Source organism: Artemia sp. Qi Xiang Cuo, chromosome 19 (genome assembly GCF_049724085.1).
Source record: "Artemia sp. Qi Xiang Cuo chromosome 19, ASM4972408v1, whole genome shotgun sequence".
Lineage (NCBI taxonomy): Eukaryota > Metazoa > Arthropoda > Branchiopoda > Anostraca > Artemiidae > Artemia > Artemia sp. Qi Xiang Cuo.
The window spans coordinates 29,336,276-29,354,539 of record NC_142812.1 but is presented as its reverse complement, the minus strand read 5'-3'; the positions used below and the strand labels follow the sequence as shown (position 1 = coordinate 29,354,539).

At 34.6% G+C, this 18,264-nt stretch overlaps 1 protein-coding gene across 2 annotated transcripts in view; it reads right to left on the bottom strand.

Moving 5' to 3' along the window:
• Positions 1 to 8,534, bottom strand: part of LOC148940705 (uncharacterized) — a 59,699-nt gene extending 51,165 nt beyond the window's left edge. For both annotated transcript variants that reach the window (XR_016143368.1, XM_089105255.1), the window contains exon 1: positions 8,501 to 8,534. The gene's annotated coding sequence lies outside the window, so the exon portion shown is untranslated. The remainder of the gene's footprint in view (positions 1 to 8,500) is intronic.
• Between the last annotated feature and the right edge of the window lie 9,730 nt (positions 8,535 to 18,264).

Here is an 18,264-nt window from a genome sequence, read left to right as displayed (position 1 = left end):
ATGCCCCCATATCCTCAGGGTAAGCACTGTAAATTATGCAATTTATCCAATATTTACTTTACATGAAGGATTTATCATTAGGAAAAGGGCTAATATTTGATTGCAGGTGCATCTGAAAAGCCTAAGGGCATTAAGGTAAAACCTTGGAGAATGTTAAGGGGTATGTTATACTAAAACATAAGGCACTATGTGCATCCACTTTATCAGAAAAGAAGATCTACAATATTTAAAGAACAGCTGAGGGTATTGAGTTGAAACATTCAGGGCATGTTGAAAAGTGGTTGGAGGGCCCCCGCCCCTCCTGTGCCTTTTTTAATTGTAATCTCTCCAAAAAACATATACAAATTTTGAATTAGAATGTTGTTCAAAATAGTAAATAACTTAACTATGCCTGTGAGGATGACATAACCCCCCATTTCTCTGGAAAAGGATGCTGAACACAATAAAACACACTGTGTATGTTTGCTGACTGTCAGAACGACCTATCATTGATATCTACTTAATGGCTGAGGGTACTAAATTGAAAATTTCAGGTGATGTTGAAGTGCTATTGGAGGCAACCAGCCTCCCATTGCCCTTTTAGATGCTCCCTCTCCTCATCACTGATCAAGATTTTGAAAAAGCAGTTTTTGTTCAAAATAATCAAAAAGTCTAGTACCTATGCCTCCAGGGATGGAATATCCTTCACAGCCTCCATGGTAAGGACTGTACATTATGCAATTTGCCCCTTCTTGTGCAGGATTTAACATAACGGAAAGGGAGAAATTTTTTATTCTTGGTGTGTTCAAAGAGGCAAAGGGTATCAAGGTGAAACTTTGGGGAATGTTAAACTAAATCTAAAGATACTATGTGCATCCTGATTATCAAAAAGGCATATCTGTATTATCAAAAAACAGGTGATAGTAATAGGTTTAAACTTTCTGAGCATGTTGAGGAAGATGTTAAAGAGTGGTTGGGGGGGGGGGGAGGGCAATCAGTCCCCAACCCATTCTCTTTTTAGCTACCTTACTTCCAAGGATATCTGATCAAAATTTTGAATAGTCATTTTGTTCCAACTAGTCAATAGAGTAAAATAAATGAGTTATATAAGTTGCTCATCATTTATGTACAAGGTTGGTTATTAGGGAAAGCTGGTATGTTTGATTCTGAATCTCCACAAAGGCTAGAAATATTAAGGTAAAACTTTAAAAAAATGTTGAGGGGGATTTCATACAAAATCAAAGCATACTATATATAGGAGGGTATCCAAAAGGACACAACAACAATATGTAAAGAACAACTAAGGGTGTTAAGTTGAAACTTTAAAGGTATGTTAAAAAATGATTGAAGGGTAGCCAGCTCTCCACCTCTTGTCCTTTAAGATTCTCTTCTTTACAGTGATAGAGATCTTAAACAGCTATTTTATTCAAAATAGTAACAACCTCTAATAGCTAAGCCTCTGGGATGCCACAATTTGTCCATTTTTTACATGCAGAATATATCTTTAGAAAGAGAGAATATTTGATTCTGGAGGTGTCCAAAAAAGGCTAAGGGTATTTAGGAAAAATTAAGGGAAATACTGAGGGGTGTTTTGAGCTAAATCAAAAGAAACTATGTCTATCAAAGTTATCAAAAAGACCTATCTGCAATATCTTAGGAACAGGTAAAGGTATTAATTTGAAACATTCAGAGCCACTACTACTATAACTGCTATTGACCCTGCAAATGAGACTGGTTGTGACTGCAAATGTGACTACTTTCCACTGCAACAACTTGCAACTTTGACTGCAACTGCTTCCAGCTGCAATTACATTGATTTGTAATTACTTTCAGGGAATGCTGAGGGGTTTGTTGAGCTTTGAAACTTTAATGTTGAAAAACACCAACTTTGATGTTGAAACAAAATTGATGTTGAAATGGTGAAGTAAAGAGCAGTAAAGAGCCAAAGAAAAGTAAAGAGTCATTTTAAACTTAAGAACCACACAAATAAATTCATCACATAATTCAAACTCAAACAACCAGAAACTACTATTAAAGAAAAAATGAACAGAAATTGAATAAACAATCATAGCAAACAAACACACAAAAGGTACTAACATAAATGAATAAAAAATCTTAAAATAATTAAAACTTATCAAGACCAGAACACAATTTGCACTCTACTGAAAAAAAAAAAAAAAAAAAAAAAATGACCATGGATTATTGGTTTAATATACATATACTGATATTTATTCCTTAAAGTTTTAATAATTTTGTATTTATTAAAGTCAAAAACTTTAAACATGTAAAATGTATTTTTTTTCAGTAAATAGCAAATTTTGTTCTGGTCTTGAGAAGGCATGGAGGTTGGCAGCCCTACTCATCTTAGTTTTTCCTCCTTTTGAGTTTGACTTGGTTACTTATTATAATTTCTGCTTGTTTAGGGTTTTCTTTGTTTATTGATGGTGATTTTTGGTAGTTTTATGCTTGGAAGATTATTTGACTTTATTTCTGCTCATTTTTGGAGCTCTTTACTTTTCTTTGAAAAACATGTTCTGTGGAAAAAAAAAATTAAAATTAATTTCACTGACATAAACCAATAAAAATTACTGATAGATATATTTTGATTGAAGTATTTGCTTGAGAGTAGGAGTTTCCAAAGTACTAGGGGTATAACCCAAGCAAAAATTGTGATAGAAATGAAAAAAAAAACATTAGACTTAGAAATATGCAGCTCCAGAGCACCTTTTGAGAAAGGTTCTAACAGGAAGATTTTTAATTTATCCTGATGAGAAATACACCAGCAATTTCTATTGTGAAAAGAACTGATTGTAGCTTATTGAGCCCCCCAAAAAATAAACAAAGAATTAATTTAACAGGTTTCAATAAGGGTTATTAATTGTATGATAATTCAATAATTGCAATCACAAACTGAACACTAAAACTAAAAAAAAAAAATATATTGCAACAAGCATATTGAATACAAGGAGTAATACCTTTACTGAGAGGATGTACTCCTAGGCTAAATAAATATCTAGTGGCTAGAAACCCAACTAAAAGAAAACATTGAAACAATGATATTCTTACTAGATAATATACAAAACATTTCTAATAATCTATTATGTTTTCTTCTTTGTTATCTACTTTTAAAAATCATTACAGATAATTTACAACTGTACAGTTCTTATTTAGGCAAAACTAAATTTTGTCACGGTTCACAACATAGAAACAAGAAGAATGACAACAGTAAAATTATATATATTCATACATTTTAGCTAGAAAGAAAGTTAAAACATCACTTCATGCTTATTTCATGCTCTTTCTAAATATTATAATTGCTTCTGGGCAAATTTCTTTTTGGGCCCTGTAAAGGCAATTTAATACCCATAGTTTTAAACTATTATGTTAAGTTACAAAATTAGCTAGACTAGTTAGACTAGTCTTGACAAGTTGGTAGTCCTCACTTTCTTTAATTTGTATCAAAAACTTAAAGTGAAGGTCAAGATTAGTCTACTGGGTGGGATTAAAATTTCCTCTAATATTATCTCAATACAAAAAGGGACCCATCAAGGAGCTATTTATTTGCCAACTTTTTGCAATAGCAGTATAGTTGAAGCTCAGCAAGCAGTTAAGCCTAGTTTTCTGTATCTTGGTCTAGATCTGTCATTATTGTATTATGCTGATGATATTCTGAATTTAAGTCATTCTTTTTCCCATTTTGAAGAGAATTTTGCAGTGCTGAAAAGTTCATATGAGAAAATTGGCCTGTCTTTCAATTAGACTAATACTGAGTTTATTTTGTTTAATTGAAAAGGGAGTGATCCAGCCCCTAAAGTAAAACTCAGTGATAAAATAGTAAAACCATCATCAAGCAGGTATATAGTGAGACCATGGTCTCCCTATTGGTTGGGATGTTAAGTCAACATGTTCTTTGTTAATTGATGATTTTGCTAGCAAAGTCTAAATAGCTTACAACATGCTTGTCTTTTCAAAAGCTTCATGTAGTCAACAGATTCTGGCCCAGCTGTTTTCAGCAATGGTTACACCACATGTGCTAGTGCTCTCTCAATTTTGGGCTCTTTTATCTGATAAGAATAAACATACAGTGTATTCTTGGTTCTTCTGGTTTTGTAAATTTCTCTTGCAATACCTCCTTGGAAGTGTAAGACAGCAATTAGTAGCCATTACAATATACTTGACCTGTACATGGTTGTCCAGAAAAGAGTAGAAAGATTATATACAAGCTTAATGGGAAATGAACTTTATGATGTTCTGCAATATTAGTGTTTATTTGTTGTCCTGTATATATACACCTGGGCATTTCTTATTTGTTATTGCTATGTTTTTTTTTCTTTCCATTTTTTAATCCACTAGTGATGTGTTGTCTGTATTTAGTGGGAAATAAAATTCATTCATTCATTTAAAATTAGCTTTTAAATAAGGCAACAAAGAAAAAAACAGAATAAAGCCAAAAAGAGGATGCATAAGTGCTACCCATGCAAAAATTTGGTTTTCCTTGTGGTTCAAGGCGGGGCTCTCTATTTCCTAAATAGGGTTTTAACCCTTTCTGACCCATATTGTCAATTGACACTGTCCATTTCAAAGCTACGTGGTTTCATTCTATGTTGATATTTTGGCTTGAAACCAAAACTATGCAATAGCTTGTAACTCCAGCAATCAAACAAGTACAAATCCATTTTAGTTATTTGTAGACATTCAGTCTAGTGTAAGCTGGAAGCTGAGAGGGTCTAGGCTGTTGAATTTTTGTAAAAGGTAAATAATTCTAATAAGGAAGAATTAAATACTTTCAGTAAATCAAATGGAAGTAACAAACATTGATTTAGCTTAATCAGATCTAGATGAAGCTGGTGAAATTATTTTCTTATTTTTCATTGAATGGCAGCAGGAGTTTTTCAAAGTCAAATGACAACTGACATTGTCAATTGACAACCTCAGGCAGGGAAGGAGGTCCATTGCATTTCAAAAAATTGTTTGTAAATATTTTTTCTTGTGATTTATGGTGTAAATTTGAGGTTATATTACTTAAATAAGAAGTTTAATGTAATAATTAATATTATTCTCCTAGGTTTGGTACTTGCTGCAGGTTTAAAAACTGCTATGAGCTCTCTTTCTCTCTCTCTCCCTCTTATATATCATTTTATTTAGCTAGTTTCACAGACAGGTAAGCTGCCAGAGCCTTGGTGTTCTGTGCATCCACACAGCTATCAGAAGCTTGACTCCAATGAAGCCATTGATTTTTTTCAGTCTTGAAGATAATTCCAATCTAAGTGACTTACCAGTTGACAGTGATGAAGAGAACCCAAGTTACAATGCAACTGACCTGTCTATTATGAATGTGACAGCTGCTTCTGAAGCCAGGGAGGAGGTACCTCACCACCCTAGTCTGCTAGATGAGATGGAAGCTGAGTTCAATCATGATTTTGATGAATATGAGAGTGGTGATGACAAACCACTAAAGATGAAGTAGCATTTGTGTATATCAAAGAAAACCCAAGACAAGATAGAACTCCCCTTCAGTACTTCAAGAAGTATCTGCTGAGTTCCATTTTTGATTTAGCCATTGAGAAAACTGAACACTATCATCAGGTAACTTGCAACAAAAGTCTCATCAGCAATGGTAATCATCTTGCCAAAGAAATAAAGTGCATGGTGGGTATCTCTATCTTGTTGGGATCATACAGGCAGGGGCGTCCTAAGAGGGGGGGGGGCACATAGCCACCCCCCAAATTTTTTGGTATTCAGTAAAATTTTTGCTGAAGGCAACAATTTTGCAAAATAAGCTGAAATTTAGCACAATTCTTGATTTCTGCAGAAAATTTGGCATTAATCAGCTAGTGATTTGGCAAAATTTATAAAGATCACCCCCCCCCCCCCAATATAATGAGCCTCAGGACACCCCTGCATACATGTTACCACAGACAAAATTGTACTAGAATAAATGAAATTTAAGTGCTGAAACCCATTTAGGCAGTGAGTTTTCATCTGATGAGCCCCGATATGTGGTGATCACCTGGGGAATATAAAGTTTTTGTAGATTTAAGGTGTTATAGCTTGGTTTCGGAACACTGACGTATACTTGTTGATGTTGATTTTGCTCTAATTTGGACTTGATTTTTGGATTATTGGATATACTGTTTTGTCCTAGGGAACTGGATGGATGAGTAGGGTCTAGACCTTGTTCAAGTGCTCATTTATTTCAGTTACTAAAGTAGGAAGACAGTTTTTTTTTTTTTTTTTTTTTAGCCAAGTTATTACCGTAATACATTATTAAAAAATACAATAAGTCTGAGCCACAGCCCTGGGGGCTCAAGAACTTTGTGCTCTATAGATCATCACAAACAGTTAAACTTCAAAATATATCAGGGAGCCTCTACATCAATTGACAACAAACTACAAGAAGATAGAGGTCTTGGAGGAGCTGGAATTCTTCATCTTTTGAGACATATTCCAAAATTGATGAACTTTTGGTTTTATTTTCATAATTTTTTGAAATCCCATGTTTGGTAAAATGATGTGTGACTGTTTTTGTAACAGTTATCTTGATAATAAATGTGTTCAAATAATTAGCACTTTTTACTATCCTGCTGTCAAATGATAACATTCTAGATTTCCATTTTCTGGCCATGGTAAATTCTTGGAAAAATACAGAGTATATCTTGAGATCTCATACATTTAGAAACTTAAGAATCTTGTTTTTTCTAATGGTTGAGAAAAAATCAGGTCAGACAGTGGTTAATAATGAAGATTCTGATGGTAGGCCTATTCTTTTTTTTGTTCTGATGTGTTTCTTGAGAGGTTTCTAGGTCTAGGTACTAGGTCTATTATGCCTAAGACTAATATTATTTAGGCTACCATTCTTGAATCAGCTGCAAGTGGAAATTTTTTCCCTAGACAATTATTTTAAATATATATATATATGATTTATATATATATATATATATATATATATATATATATATATATATATATATATATATATATATATATATATATATTTAAGCTCTTAATTAATTTACCTGTTTTAATCCCCCTAAAAGGCTTGAAATGGAATTTGTCCCTAAATTGACTCTTGAATTTAGAAAGAGCATAAAAAGGCCATTGAGAGCAGTATTTACTTTTTTCCTAATTAAATTAAGCCTATATGATTATGGAACATCCACCATATGGCTAATATGGGAGTAAAGTTTATTTGTGATGCAAATGGATGTTATAATTAGATGCAATTCAAGGTATATAGGCTATTTGCACATTAGGGGAGTGGCGGTATATATTCTGTGGATGTATAGGTTCTAAAAAATTCATGAATTTCTTAGAAACACTGGAAAAACAAGGAAAGAAGTGAAGATAAAGGCTCTCCCCCTGCAAAATGTGTTAACTAGGATTATTCTGCATATTACAGAGCAAGAATTGTTTTCTTAATGTGTTTCCTTATGTACAGCTGGACTCCTTAGCTTAAAATACTGGTTGGTTGGTTGGCAAATTCAAAGATTTGCCAATATATATATATATATATATATATATATATATATATATATATAGTATATATATATATATATATATATATATATATATATATATATATATATATATATATATATATATATATATATATATAGGTAAATATCTACCAAATCATATTATTGAGTTAGGACTAAAGTGAATACACCATTTGATGCCTTTTTTTATGCTGATTATGAATATAATAAGCATTTCTATCGGAAATGAATTTCAGCCCCCCCTATATATGCCAATTAAGGGTTAGTTTAGGTTGGGTTAGGTATAGCCTAGGTCAATATCTACAAAATCATATTATTGAGTTAGGACAAAATTGAATGCACCATTCGATGCCTTTTTTTTATGCTGATTACAAATATAATAAGCATTTCTATTGGAAATGAGTTTCAGCCCCCCCCCCCCAATATGGGCCAAGTCAGGGGTAGGTTGGGTTAGGTATAGCCTATATAGCCTAGGGGGGTATAGGTTAGGTATAGGTTAGGTATAGCCTATATATATATATATATATATATATATATATATATATATATATATATATATACAGTCAAATTAGGCTAGCCATCTGGTGGTATCCCGTGATATTGCTAAAATTACCATGACATCATCATAAGGATCAAAACAATAATGGAAAAAAAATCCAATAATGAATGGGTCATTAGGGCTAAATCTGAGACCATTAGAGGGGAAGCAGTGCATTGTCATAAAAGCCACCATGCTAGCCTATCTGAAAATAGCATAAAATAATGAATTTAATGGTACAACCTCTTCAGTTTCATAGAAATAGGCTAGTTAACCTCTAAATATTTACTTGCTCCTAAAAGAACAGATACAGCTAGACTAGGCCTAGCACAATTTTCAGCCTCAGAACAACCCACAACAGGATCACCAAGGACAAATAAAAATGTCAGATCTGCTAGAGCAGAGAAGGTCCCCAAGTTCAAAAAACATATGCTAAAAAGCTGCAAGCTATTTAGTGACAAGAGGCAAAGAATGCTGGACTACGTACCACTTGAACAAATTTTGAATCAATAAAATCGAATTTTCTTCTTTTTCATGCTTTTAATAAGTTCACATTGTGGCGAGTCGACCTTCTAAATCACGCTTTAAGGGCTGGGCACACGCAGCTTTTTCGGGAACCGATAACAGCAGCTCAGTGGGCAAAGGAAACGATAGCCGTATAAAAAATGCCTATTGCGTCTATTATCTTGGATTTTCAGTATTGCCTATTATCTTAAATTGCAGCTAGGGGTGAATCTAAGGATTTTAAAATATATTTGACCTGTAGGAAATCTACAGAATTTTTGTAGGCTACCACAAACTAGGATAAATAAATCTACAGTTTACAACATAAAATAGCTAGGATAAAAGTGAATGCACCACTTGGTGCTTTTTTATGCTCTTTCATAATTTAGTAATTGCTCTAAAGAGAAACCAGATTTTGAGTCATTCACTCTAGTTTTTAGTACTTCTTTCTCAGAAATGGCCTAGGCCTATGTATAGTCTTTATGAATTACTGAAGAAAATTACTTTTTATGTCTATACCTAAAAATAAAACCAAATAACTTCAAAATAAGTAATAAAGCAAGTCAGTCTGCCAGTCTTGTCTCTTAAGGGCTGCGCACATGTAGTTTTCTTGGGAACCAATTTTAGTAGCTCAGTGGGCAAACGATACCCATATAAAAAACGCCTATTGTGCAAGATTTTCAAAACTGAACATCATGGAGAAGTATCTCAACTTGCTTCTTTAAATTTTCCTGCTGAAGAGAAGGAAATAGTTGAGGATTCAAGTGGCTGAAAAAAGACATCCATCAAAGAAGAGAGCTTGAGCTAGGCCATCTTGGATTGTCAGTCTTAAATTGCAGCTAGGAGTGAATATAAGGATTTTTGAATCTAAATAGGCTACAGAAAATCTACAGAATTTTGCAGGCTACCACAAACTAGGATAAATAAATTTACAGTTTACAACATAATTTAACTAGGATAAATTTGAATGTATCACTTAGTGCTTTTTTACGCTCTTTCATAATTCAATAATCATAGGCATTGCAATCACGCTGCCTAAACAAAGAACGATGTTGACACAATGTACTATTTTTTTTTCCTTTAGACCAGGGCACTTCGTATCAAAGGAGTTGTCGTAGAAACCTTAGAAAGGGCTCATTCGATTGGAAATTGGAGTGGCTTATGCCCTTTTTGATAGTCGAGAGAAGGCAACTAACACCCCTTCCACGCCCACCATTTATCAAAACTTACCCAATCAAAATTTTGAGATAGCCATTTTGTTCAAAGTAGTTGAAAGGTCTGAAAATTATATCTAAGAGGATGACACTCCCCCACAGCCCTCAGGGTAAGGGGTGTAAGTTATGCCCTGGGGGCATATAAAGTTCTGTTGAAAGCTTTGTCGTAGAAACTTGAAAAAGGGCTCATTCGATTGGAAATTCAAAGGGCTAGTGCCCTTTTTATAGTCGAAAGTGATTTGAAGGCAACTAACCCCCCTCTCACGCCCATTTTTCCCCAAACACATCCAATCAAAATTTTAGCTAGTCATTTTGTTCAACATAGATACAAGTTTTAGACATTAGATCTTAGAGGATAATAACCCCCTCAGAGCCAGCGGGGAAAGGGTTGTAAGTTATGTTAAAAATTTGCAAACCTATAATATGTAGCTCGAAGATTACGCCTATCACTCAGAGTAAAGATTTGCCAGCACGGGCTCAAGTACAGCAAATGAGGGAGCACCATAGCGTTATAAAGTTGTGATAGAATTCGGCAATCAAATTTCTGCTTATTTGCAACAATACGGCTGTAGGTTTACGACACGCGTTTGTGGAAGTGAGCCATAAGAAGCCGACTAGTTTCAGTAATTGAACGCCCAAACGGAAGACCTAAATACACATTAGAATTAACTAGCTCAACTTTGGCATTACCTAATCGAACTAGCGCGTGCTCACTTTCTTTTGAATTAAACAACAACACAGACGATTTATCAGCGTTAAACTGGAGGCCTGTTTTATGATACGCACACTGGAGTTTCAGAAAATTTTCTTCCCGGCCACACAGAAAACGACTCAGATTAAAGACGTTTTCTGCGTGACCAATCAGGGGGACGTTAACCCCTAGAAGAATACATGTAGTCAGGCCATTAGACTGAGGATTAACAATGCTATTGTTAAATGCAGTCGGTGAAGTAATAGCACCCTGCCTTACTCCTTTTTTCACTGGCAACATAGGGTTGCCACGTGGTGAAAACTCAATGGCACAGTCAATTAATAGGATCTGTCCTGCGCCGATGGCCACAGGAAGCAAAAGCTCAGCTTTTAAATGAACATACATATCATACAGTGGCGCCAAAAAACCAGGATCAACATCTTTAAGACCCATGTCAAGTATAATACCTTTATGTATCAACGAATCGAAAGCACGTCTGACGTCATGGGGTGCTAGTTTTAGGATTTCACCACGGTTTTCTGCATCAATTAGACCCGAAATAAGAACACTAAGTGCAGGTCCGCATCCAAGGCCAGTTTGAAAGCCAAACTAGTGGTCCTGGATATTGCACTTTGATTGTAACTCATCTATAATCAACAACTCAAAAATCTTGCAAAAAGTAGATGCAACGGTAATCGGTTGGTATGAAAAGCACTCTGACGAAAAGCACTTCTTTTTCAAATTTTGTGTCAGGGAACATATATAGAAAGAATCAAGTACCGTTCCTAGGTTAAAAACCATTTGAAAAAGTAGAAAAAGGTGCTAAAAAAAATAAATCGTTGCACAAAAATAAATGCTGGGCCGAAATCTGATCAAACCCTCCCGATTTCTTTTTCTTCGACTTTCTAACAGCCGAATATATCATAACCTTCTTAACAGTAACACCGGGACTTCTTGCAAACGAAAAAAAACATCAAGACGAGTTTTAAAACCATCCTGATGCTGTGGGTCTGGTAGCGAGAATTCATTTTGGTAATGTTCAATCCATCGTAGTAGAGGAATTTGCGAAGGTGGATCTCCGCCTGAATCCTTAAATAATGCCAACCAAAGTTTATTCGGATTCAAACGAACCGCTTCAGAATTTGCCGCAATTAAAGAACCACGATGCAAAGAAAGCTCCTTTGCAAATCGTTGTTTCGTAAGAATCCGAATCTTATTCAGCCAAAGCTCGAGCACGGGAGGGAAGATTTCACAAAAGTGGCCAAACCACCGGAAGGGCGGCCGTGAGTTCGTGGTCAGCGGGCAGGGACAGAGAACGCTGTATGACTTGGGGATATATCTAATAAGCCCAGACTAAGAGATATCACAAAATTTTCTTGAACACAAACCAGGTCATATTCCGGCATTAGTTTCTCTAAGAACACAGAATGATTCAGAAAATTAACATTCAAATTCCATGATGCAACACTATACGAAACATTGCGTGGTGTAGCGTTCATTTTGATGGTGAGTTATTGGCTGGGCACCTCAAGCTATAGCAAGTGTGGCCTTTCCTGTTGCACAATACACAGAAATTGCTTTTGCAAGGAAGATCCTTACTTGAGGTATGGTCTTCGGCATCATAGCGTCCACAACGGGGAGACTGAGAACAATCAGCTGCGATATGCCTGACACAGTGGCAGGAGTAGCAGCGTTTGGGCATAAATTTAAACTGTTCAGCAGGTAGCTTTTCATAGCCAACCCTGATTGAGTCTCTAAGCAACTGATCTAGATCATTTTTATTATCAAAGTAAATCTTGAAGACTTTCGCGCGTTCAAAACTGCCAATTTCAGCCACTTTAGTGGCAGTAGGAGCAAGCCTATTGATGACCTGCTCTGTCATACTAGGAGGAACACGCTTGAGAACTGGAATGAAGAGTCACTCTGTTAGTTTTGCAGTTACGTCGGGAGCATTTGATTTTGCGCTCTGAACGATGGTTTTTGTGGACGATTTGGATCTTACTATCAGCTTCCAGTCACCATTGGTTTTACGTAGTTCATTTATCTCATCAGAGTTAGGGCAAACACTATCGACAAAACACTTACGAGCGTCCGGATTATCGAGCGTTTTTGGGAGATTGAGGACAACTGAATACGAGGGTTTAGCACCTACTTTTGTAATGTTCTTAGTGTCCGGCTTGGATCTAGATGAAATTGGCTGACCGAATGAGGAAACAGAACTCTTGAACTCTAGACAGAGTTCATTTATCTCCTCGTCAGCGTTACGCTTGCTTCACCTGGAACAACGGGAACCTCATCTGGCTGGAAAATTAGAAACTTCGGCAGTGGCACCGAATTCTTAGCACTATAATCAAACACTTTAAGGATGTCTGTAAAAGTGTCCGAAACCTTCTGTCTGTCAGTTGGGCTGACCGATATTTTCGCTTCAGACCAGATTAACTGTTTGGCTTGCGCTATTTGATCACCAGCAAAAAAACCGCATCCTACTTTGACAACATCCGCATCCGTGTTCCCAGCCATTCTTGCTCGAACCACACAGTTCAGAACTGCATTCAATACTAGTGTCTCCGATGCCATGACGGTAAGCAATGAAATGTCAGGCGGTGAATCAATCAATCAATCAATCGTATGTTGAATGAATCAATCAGTTACTGAATTAATCAATCGTATATTTGACTACTGATATCTGCTATGAAACAGTTAACAAAACCTGTGGGAAGTGCCGGTACCCAAATCGCCTTGCCCCAGCAGTTTAAGGATCAATGTCTGGCCGGTAGCGATACGGCTCTTGTGTTTGTTCCCGCTCCCTTCTGCACAGACTGTTACTGAATTAGCGAAAAATTGAATGATTTTGGCTAATAAATTATTTTCTAGAATTCGAACTAGCAAATTGTTGAAGACACAGAAATGCCGTATCTGTTGGTGCTACCGTAGTATTAAATCCAAACAAAGCTATCCATAATTAGTCCATCACAATAAGTTCAATTTAGATTTTAATCCGTAGCAGAATATTGTGAAACTTCTATAATCACTCTAGGTCACTGAATTTATTAAATTTCGAGGCAATGAATTAATACGATTTCAAAGCAGGTTTTAAAGTTCAATTAATCCAAAAAGATGTTATCACTCTGGAGACTAAACTAATACCGAGTAATGTTTAATTTTTAAAGTCATTAATTATTGAGAAGCGCCCCTTCTCTAGTTCTAAAGATTTTTGGGCAATAAACTTTTTAATTACCGGAAGAATTTTCTGTAGAGCCATTACCAGTAGTTGTCCCTCTATTCTCCTTAGCAATTATTGAAGTATATTGTGGTCATTCAAAACTTTGACAATCTCACCTATTTTACCAATATTAGGTTGTGCAAAAATGTGAAATAATATATTTAAACATTGCATTAACCGCCAAACCCGTCTTTGAAACACATTAAATGTAAGGTAGAGATGATCAAAACTTTAATTATGCATCTCTTTTTCTTTCAACATGCAGGTGGTGTATGCCTCCTAGCTTTAACATACTCAATTGTACTTTTGAGACTGGGGATTCCAAGGTAGGTCGCAAACTTGTAAATGAACCTCTAGTATAAATAAGTGATTTGTAAAACATGTATATAAATATAAAAGTTAAGCTTAAAATATTATTGTAGAAAACAAACAAAAAGGTACCCTTTTGCACCCATTGAATGTAGGACTAAAAATGCAGGTCACCCCTAAGATAGAAATGAACAAAGCTTCTATTATGCATCTGTTTTCTTTAAACAGACAGGAGGGATAAACTCCAAGCTTTGACAAATTCAATCTCACTTTTGGGGGTGGAGTAAACTAGGGTAGGGGGCGGGGGGCAACCCCTGCCCTATAGCAAACTAAACCCCTGCTGTCCAGGAAGCCAAGTAGTAAAAATAAAAAGTGTGGGCAAACCTTAGTTTAAGACATTTTATCAAGCTTTCAGCAGGGATTCGTTTATGTTTTGCAGCAACCAATACTTCCTGGTAACAGTCACCTTTCTGTAAAACATACGCCACTTTGATCTCTTTATTTCAGGCATTCTGCCCTCTTGATGAAAAATATAAACAAGCGCAAATCTCATTTACTGAAGGCAAAATGATGCTGAGTTTGCAAAAAACAAATAGGCTTAAGTTACAGAATTTCAGGAGGACAACGATGGTTCAATGCACTTCAAAGGCTCATATTAGAAATACCTCAAGAAATACTGAATTGAAGAAAGCGGTAAAGTTCCAGACAAGCTACATTAGGAGAGTAAAAATTCAGGAATGGATCCACAGACTAAAGTAAGCCCCAAGAAGGTACTTAGAAGTACCTAACTCTACTCTTTTCTTTTTAGCGGGCGCTGTCCTTTAATGACCTTAACCTTTGGGTTATAAAAGCAAAACCTTACAAAATAGATCTTATACTCAAATGAAGTACAAGAAAAGTATTTTCAGCTTCACAACTTTGCTCAATGAGGATCTTTGTTCTAAAATATTACAGCTCACTGATGTTAGCATAAAGTTTGAAGGACCCTATCTTCCTGCCTCATAGAACAATGATGAGAGAACTTTTATGATATGCATTTTAGGTGATTGTACTCTCTGATGAGGAGCACAGTAGCGGGGTCTTTCACCACAAACATCTCTGGCTGACTATTTTTTTTTTTATTTGTATTTATTTATATCTGTTGTTGTTTGTTGTTTGGGGTTTGACGCATTTGACCAATAGGTCATATGATGATGATGATGATAAATTTATAACATTTACAATGGAAAAATAATGGAGCAATAAAGGAAAGAATAAATATGGATCTATCATGGGAATCACGAATCAATGTAAAAGCATTTATTCACCGTTTTTGTCTTCGTTGAGATCCTCTTGTCCCTCTAAGTTGAAGCCAATCAGCGAAATGATGCTTGTTTGTGAATTTACAGGTATATTTCATTAAACTAAACGTCCGAATGCATAGAACTCATCGAGTTCTATTTATGCCTGTCTATATGCCGTAGAGGTCTCAAGAGTAGGAGACATGAAAAAAATTTAAGACACGAATCGATATTCACAAAATTAGTTTCATTTTTTCTCTTTGTAAGTCACCCTTGTTTCCTTCAAATAAAATAGTTAAAAATAGGGATAAGAGTGGAGAATTAAGCGTGCATTTCAAGAAAGTCACATTTGATCATAAACGAGATTACTATGCCTTCATTGGAGCCCATATTTATTCTGTACTGGATTCACTTGCGCCTTATTGGACATACGCACTGGACAAAACCAACTGTAGGAGAGAATATTTTGAACAAGATTGGTTTTTATCAATTTTTTAAACCCCAAAGAAAGTTTTTTTCTGATTTCAGCTTTAAACTTTCTAGGTGAAGTTCATTGATCTAAGTGGACTGTTGCGATGACCAAAAGTTTCGGGAGAAAATTTCACCGTATTGACAATTACTAAGAACAATTCGATTCTTGCAATGCGGATTCACTTGAAAATTTTAGAACATTTAAACTGGACCCCGTGTATCTATATTAAAGCCAGAAAAAAATTGAAGAAACAAATCTGTGTGGACTGAGTCGTGATGAACAATTTGTTAATGATATTTTTTAAAGACGGTACACCAGAACCCTTTTTTATGAATATTCTTGAACTGCATTTATTTAAATAAAACAAATAGCTACAACAAAATAGAAAATAAAATACTCTCTTAACAAAATGGTGCTTTAAGACGCGTGTACACACCGAAGCATTTACACTTTAAAGCAAGACTATGACGCGTGTACATTCCAAAGCGTTAACACTTTAAAGCAAGAATATCAGTAAAAAACTTTCATTGAATATTCAAATTTTGATAAGAATCTTGTTTATAATCCACCATTGAGCCCTTAAGTAAAAACAACTGAAAAAAAAAACTATTCCTAAAATTAACCAATAATAAAACTAAGTCAAATGAAAAACAAACGGAAACTAGTTTTAAAATGAACATTCCCCAAAGATAAGTTTTTCAAAGAAAATTAAAGAGCCTTATTAAAACCTAAAACGAGAAGAAATAAATTAATGTAATAATAAAAAACTTGAAAATGAAAATAAATTACTTTTAACGTATTAAAGAAACCTAAAGCGAACATAAGTTTAAACGAATAATCATATTAAACATCAAGATGACACATACTGATATGGATGAATCCTAGAAGAAACCGAAAATAAAATGAATAATCAGCTTTCTTAAATGAATACCAATTACCACGGACAAGAGTCGGGCTGCCAGCCCCCTTTAACTTCTAATTATCAAAAGGTCATTTGTAGTTACTGAAAGCAGGATTTATTTAAAACAGTTTATCCTTCATCATTAAAATATTGGAAAATTAAAAAGTCCTTGGGGTTGAATTGATATAATTATCTTTTAAATTATCAATCTAATCTGATTAATCTGATATGCAGCAGATCTTTATTTATATATTCTTCTTTTTAAATACATTCCTTACAAATGTTTGCGAAATTAATTGTTAATTCATTTATTGAGTTGTCAATTCAAAGTGTATTGATTTAAGAAACTAAACATGTTGCTTCAAAGATTGCCAATGCTCATTAAAATTCTTTTTTTAGGTGACAATTTTCGATAGTTTAGTTTTATATGAAGCAGAATCAAAAGTAATATTTTTAGTAAAAATCATTTTTTCGGGACAATCTTTGGCTATACATAAAATTAAAGAAAAAACAAGCAATGAAATTCTTACTTTATAATATGCACTAAGTTTCAATTGAATGCATTTTCATTTTCCTTTCCATTTGCAACCCTGCTTCTATATTATTTTTTGATTATTTATTTTCATTGATTTTGACAAGAATACCCTTCATTAGATTTGAAAAATTCCGCAAGATGCAGTAGAATAGCTATCTATATAAAAAAAAAATGACAGAAATAGGATTTTTTCATTGTTTGAGGGTGGCCAACTTGGTCGACACGTCTAATTTGCGGAGTCACCCAGTATCATTATTTTCGATCAGTGCACTTGCGCACAGTCAAGCAAACGCGCAGGTGTGGCCGATGTTAGAAAATGCCTCATCCGTCTCGAACTTAAACCAATGTCAGCGTGAAGCTCTGATCTCTATGGTAAATTAATTAAAAAAGACTTTTTTCACAAAGTAAGCTTTTCAAAGAAAAGTAAAGAACTCCATTAAACCAAAAATTAGCAAAAATAAAATAAAATAATCTACCAAGCGTGAAACTACCACAAATCAGCATAAACCAGTAAATGAAACCAAAAACGAATAGAAATTACAATAAATAACCGAGTAAAACTCAAAACAAGCAGAAATTAGTATGAGTAAGGCTCGAAACCCCCTATGCCATCCCAAGGCCAGAACATAATTTGAACTTTACTGAAAAAATTGAAATGTTTTTACTTTTATAACTTTAATAAATCAATTAATATTAAGATTTTGATTACTAAATATCAGTGTGTGTATATTAAACTGACAATGCACGTTCATTTGTATTTTTTTCAGTAAAGTACTAGTTATGTTCTGGCCTTGGGAAGGCATAGGAGTTTTGAGCCCTACTCATGCTAATTTCTGCTCGTTTTGAGTTTGACCCGGTTATTTATTGTAATTTATGTTCGTTTTGGGTTTCATTTATTTATCGATGCTAATTTGTGGTAGTTTCACACTTGGTAGATTATTAGATTTTATTTTTGCCCATTTTTGGTTTAATGAAGTTCTTTACATTTCTTTGACAAACTTTGTGGAAAAAGTTATTTTTAAATTAATTTCTGTTCGTTTTATATTACATAGTCTTTTCAGGGAAATAGAAAATTATTCTTTAAATCTTTTGTTTTTTTTCATATATGGAACACTTTCTGTT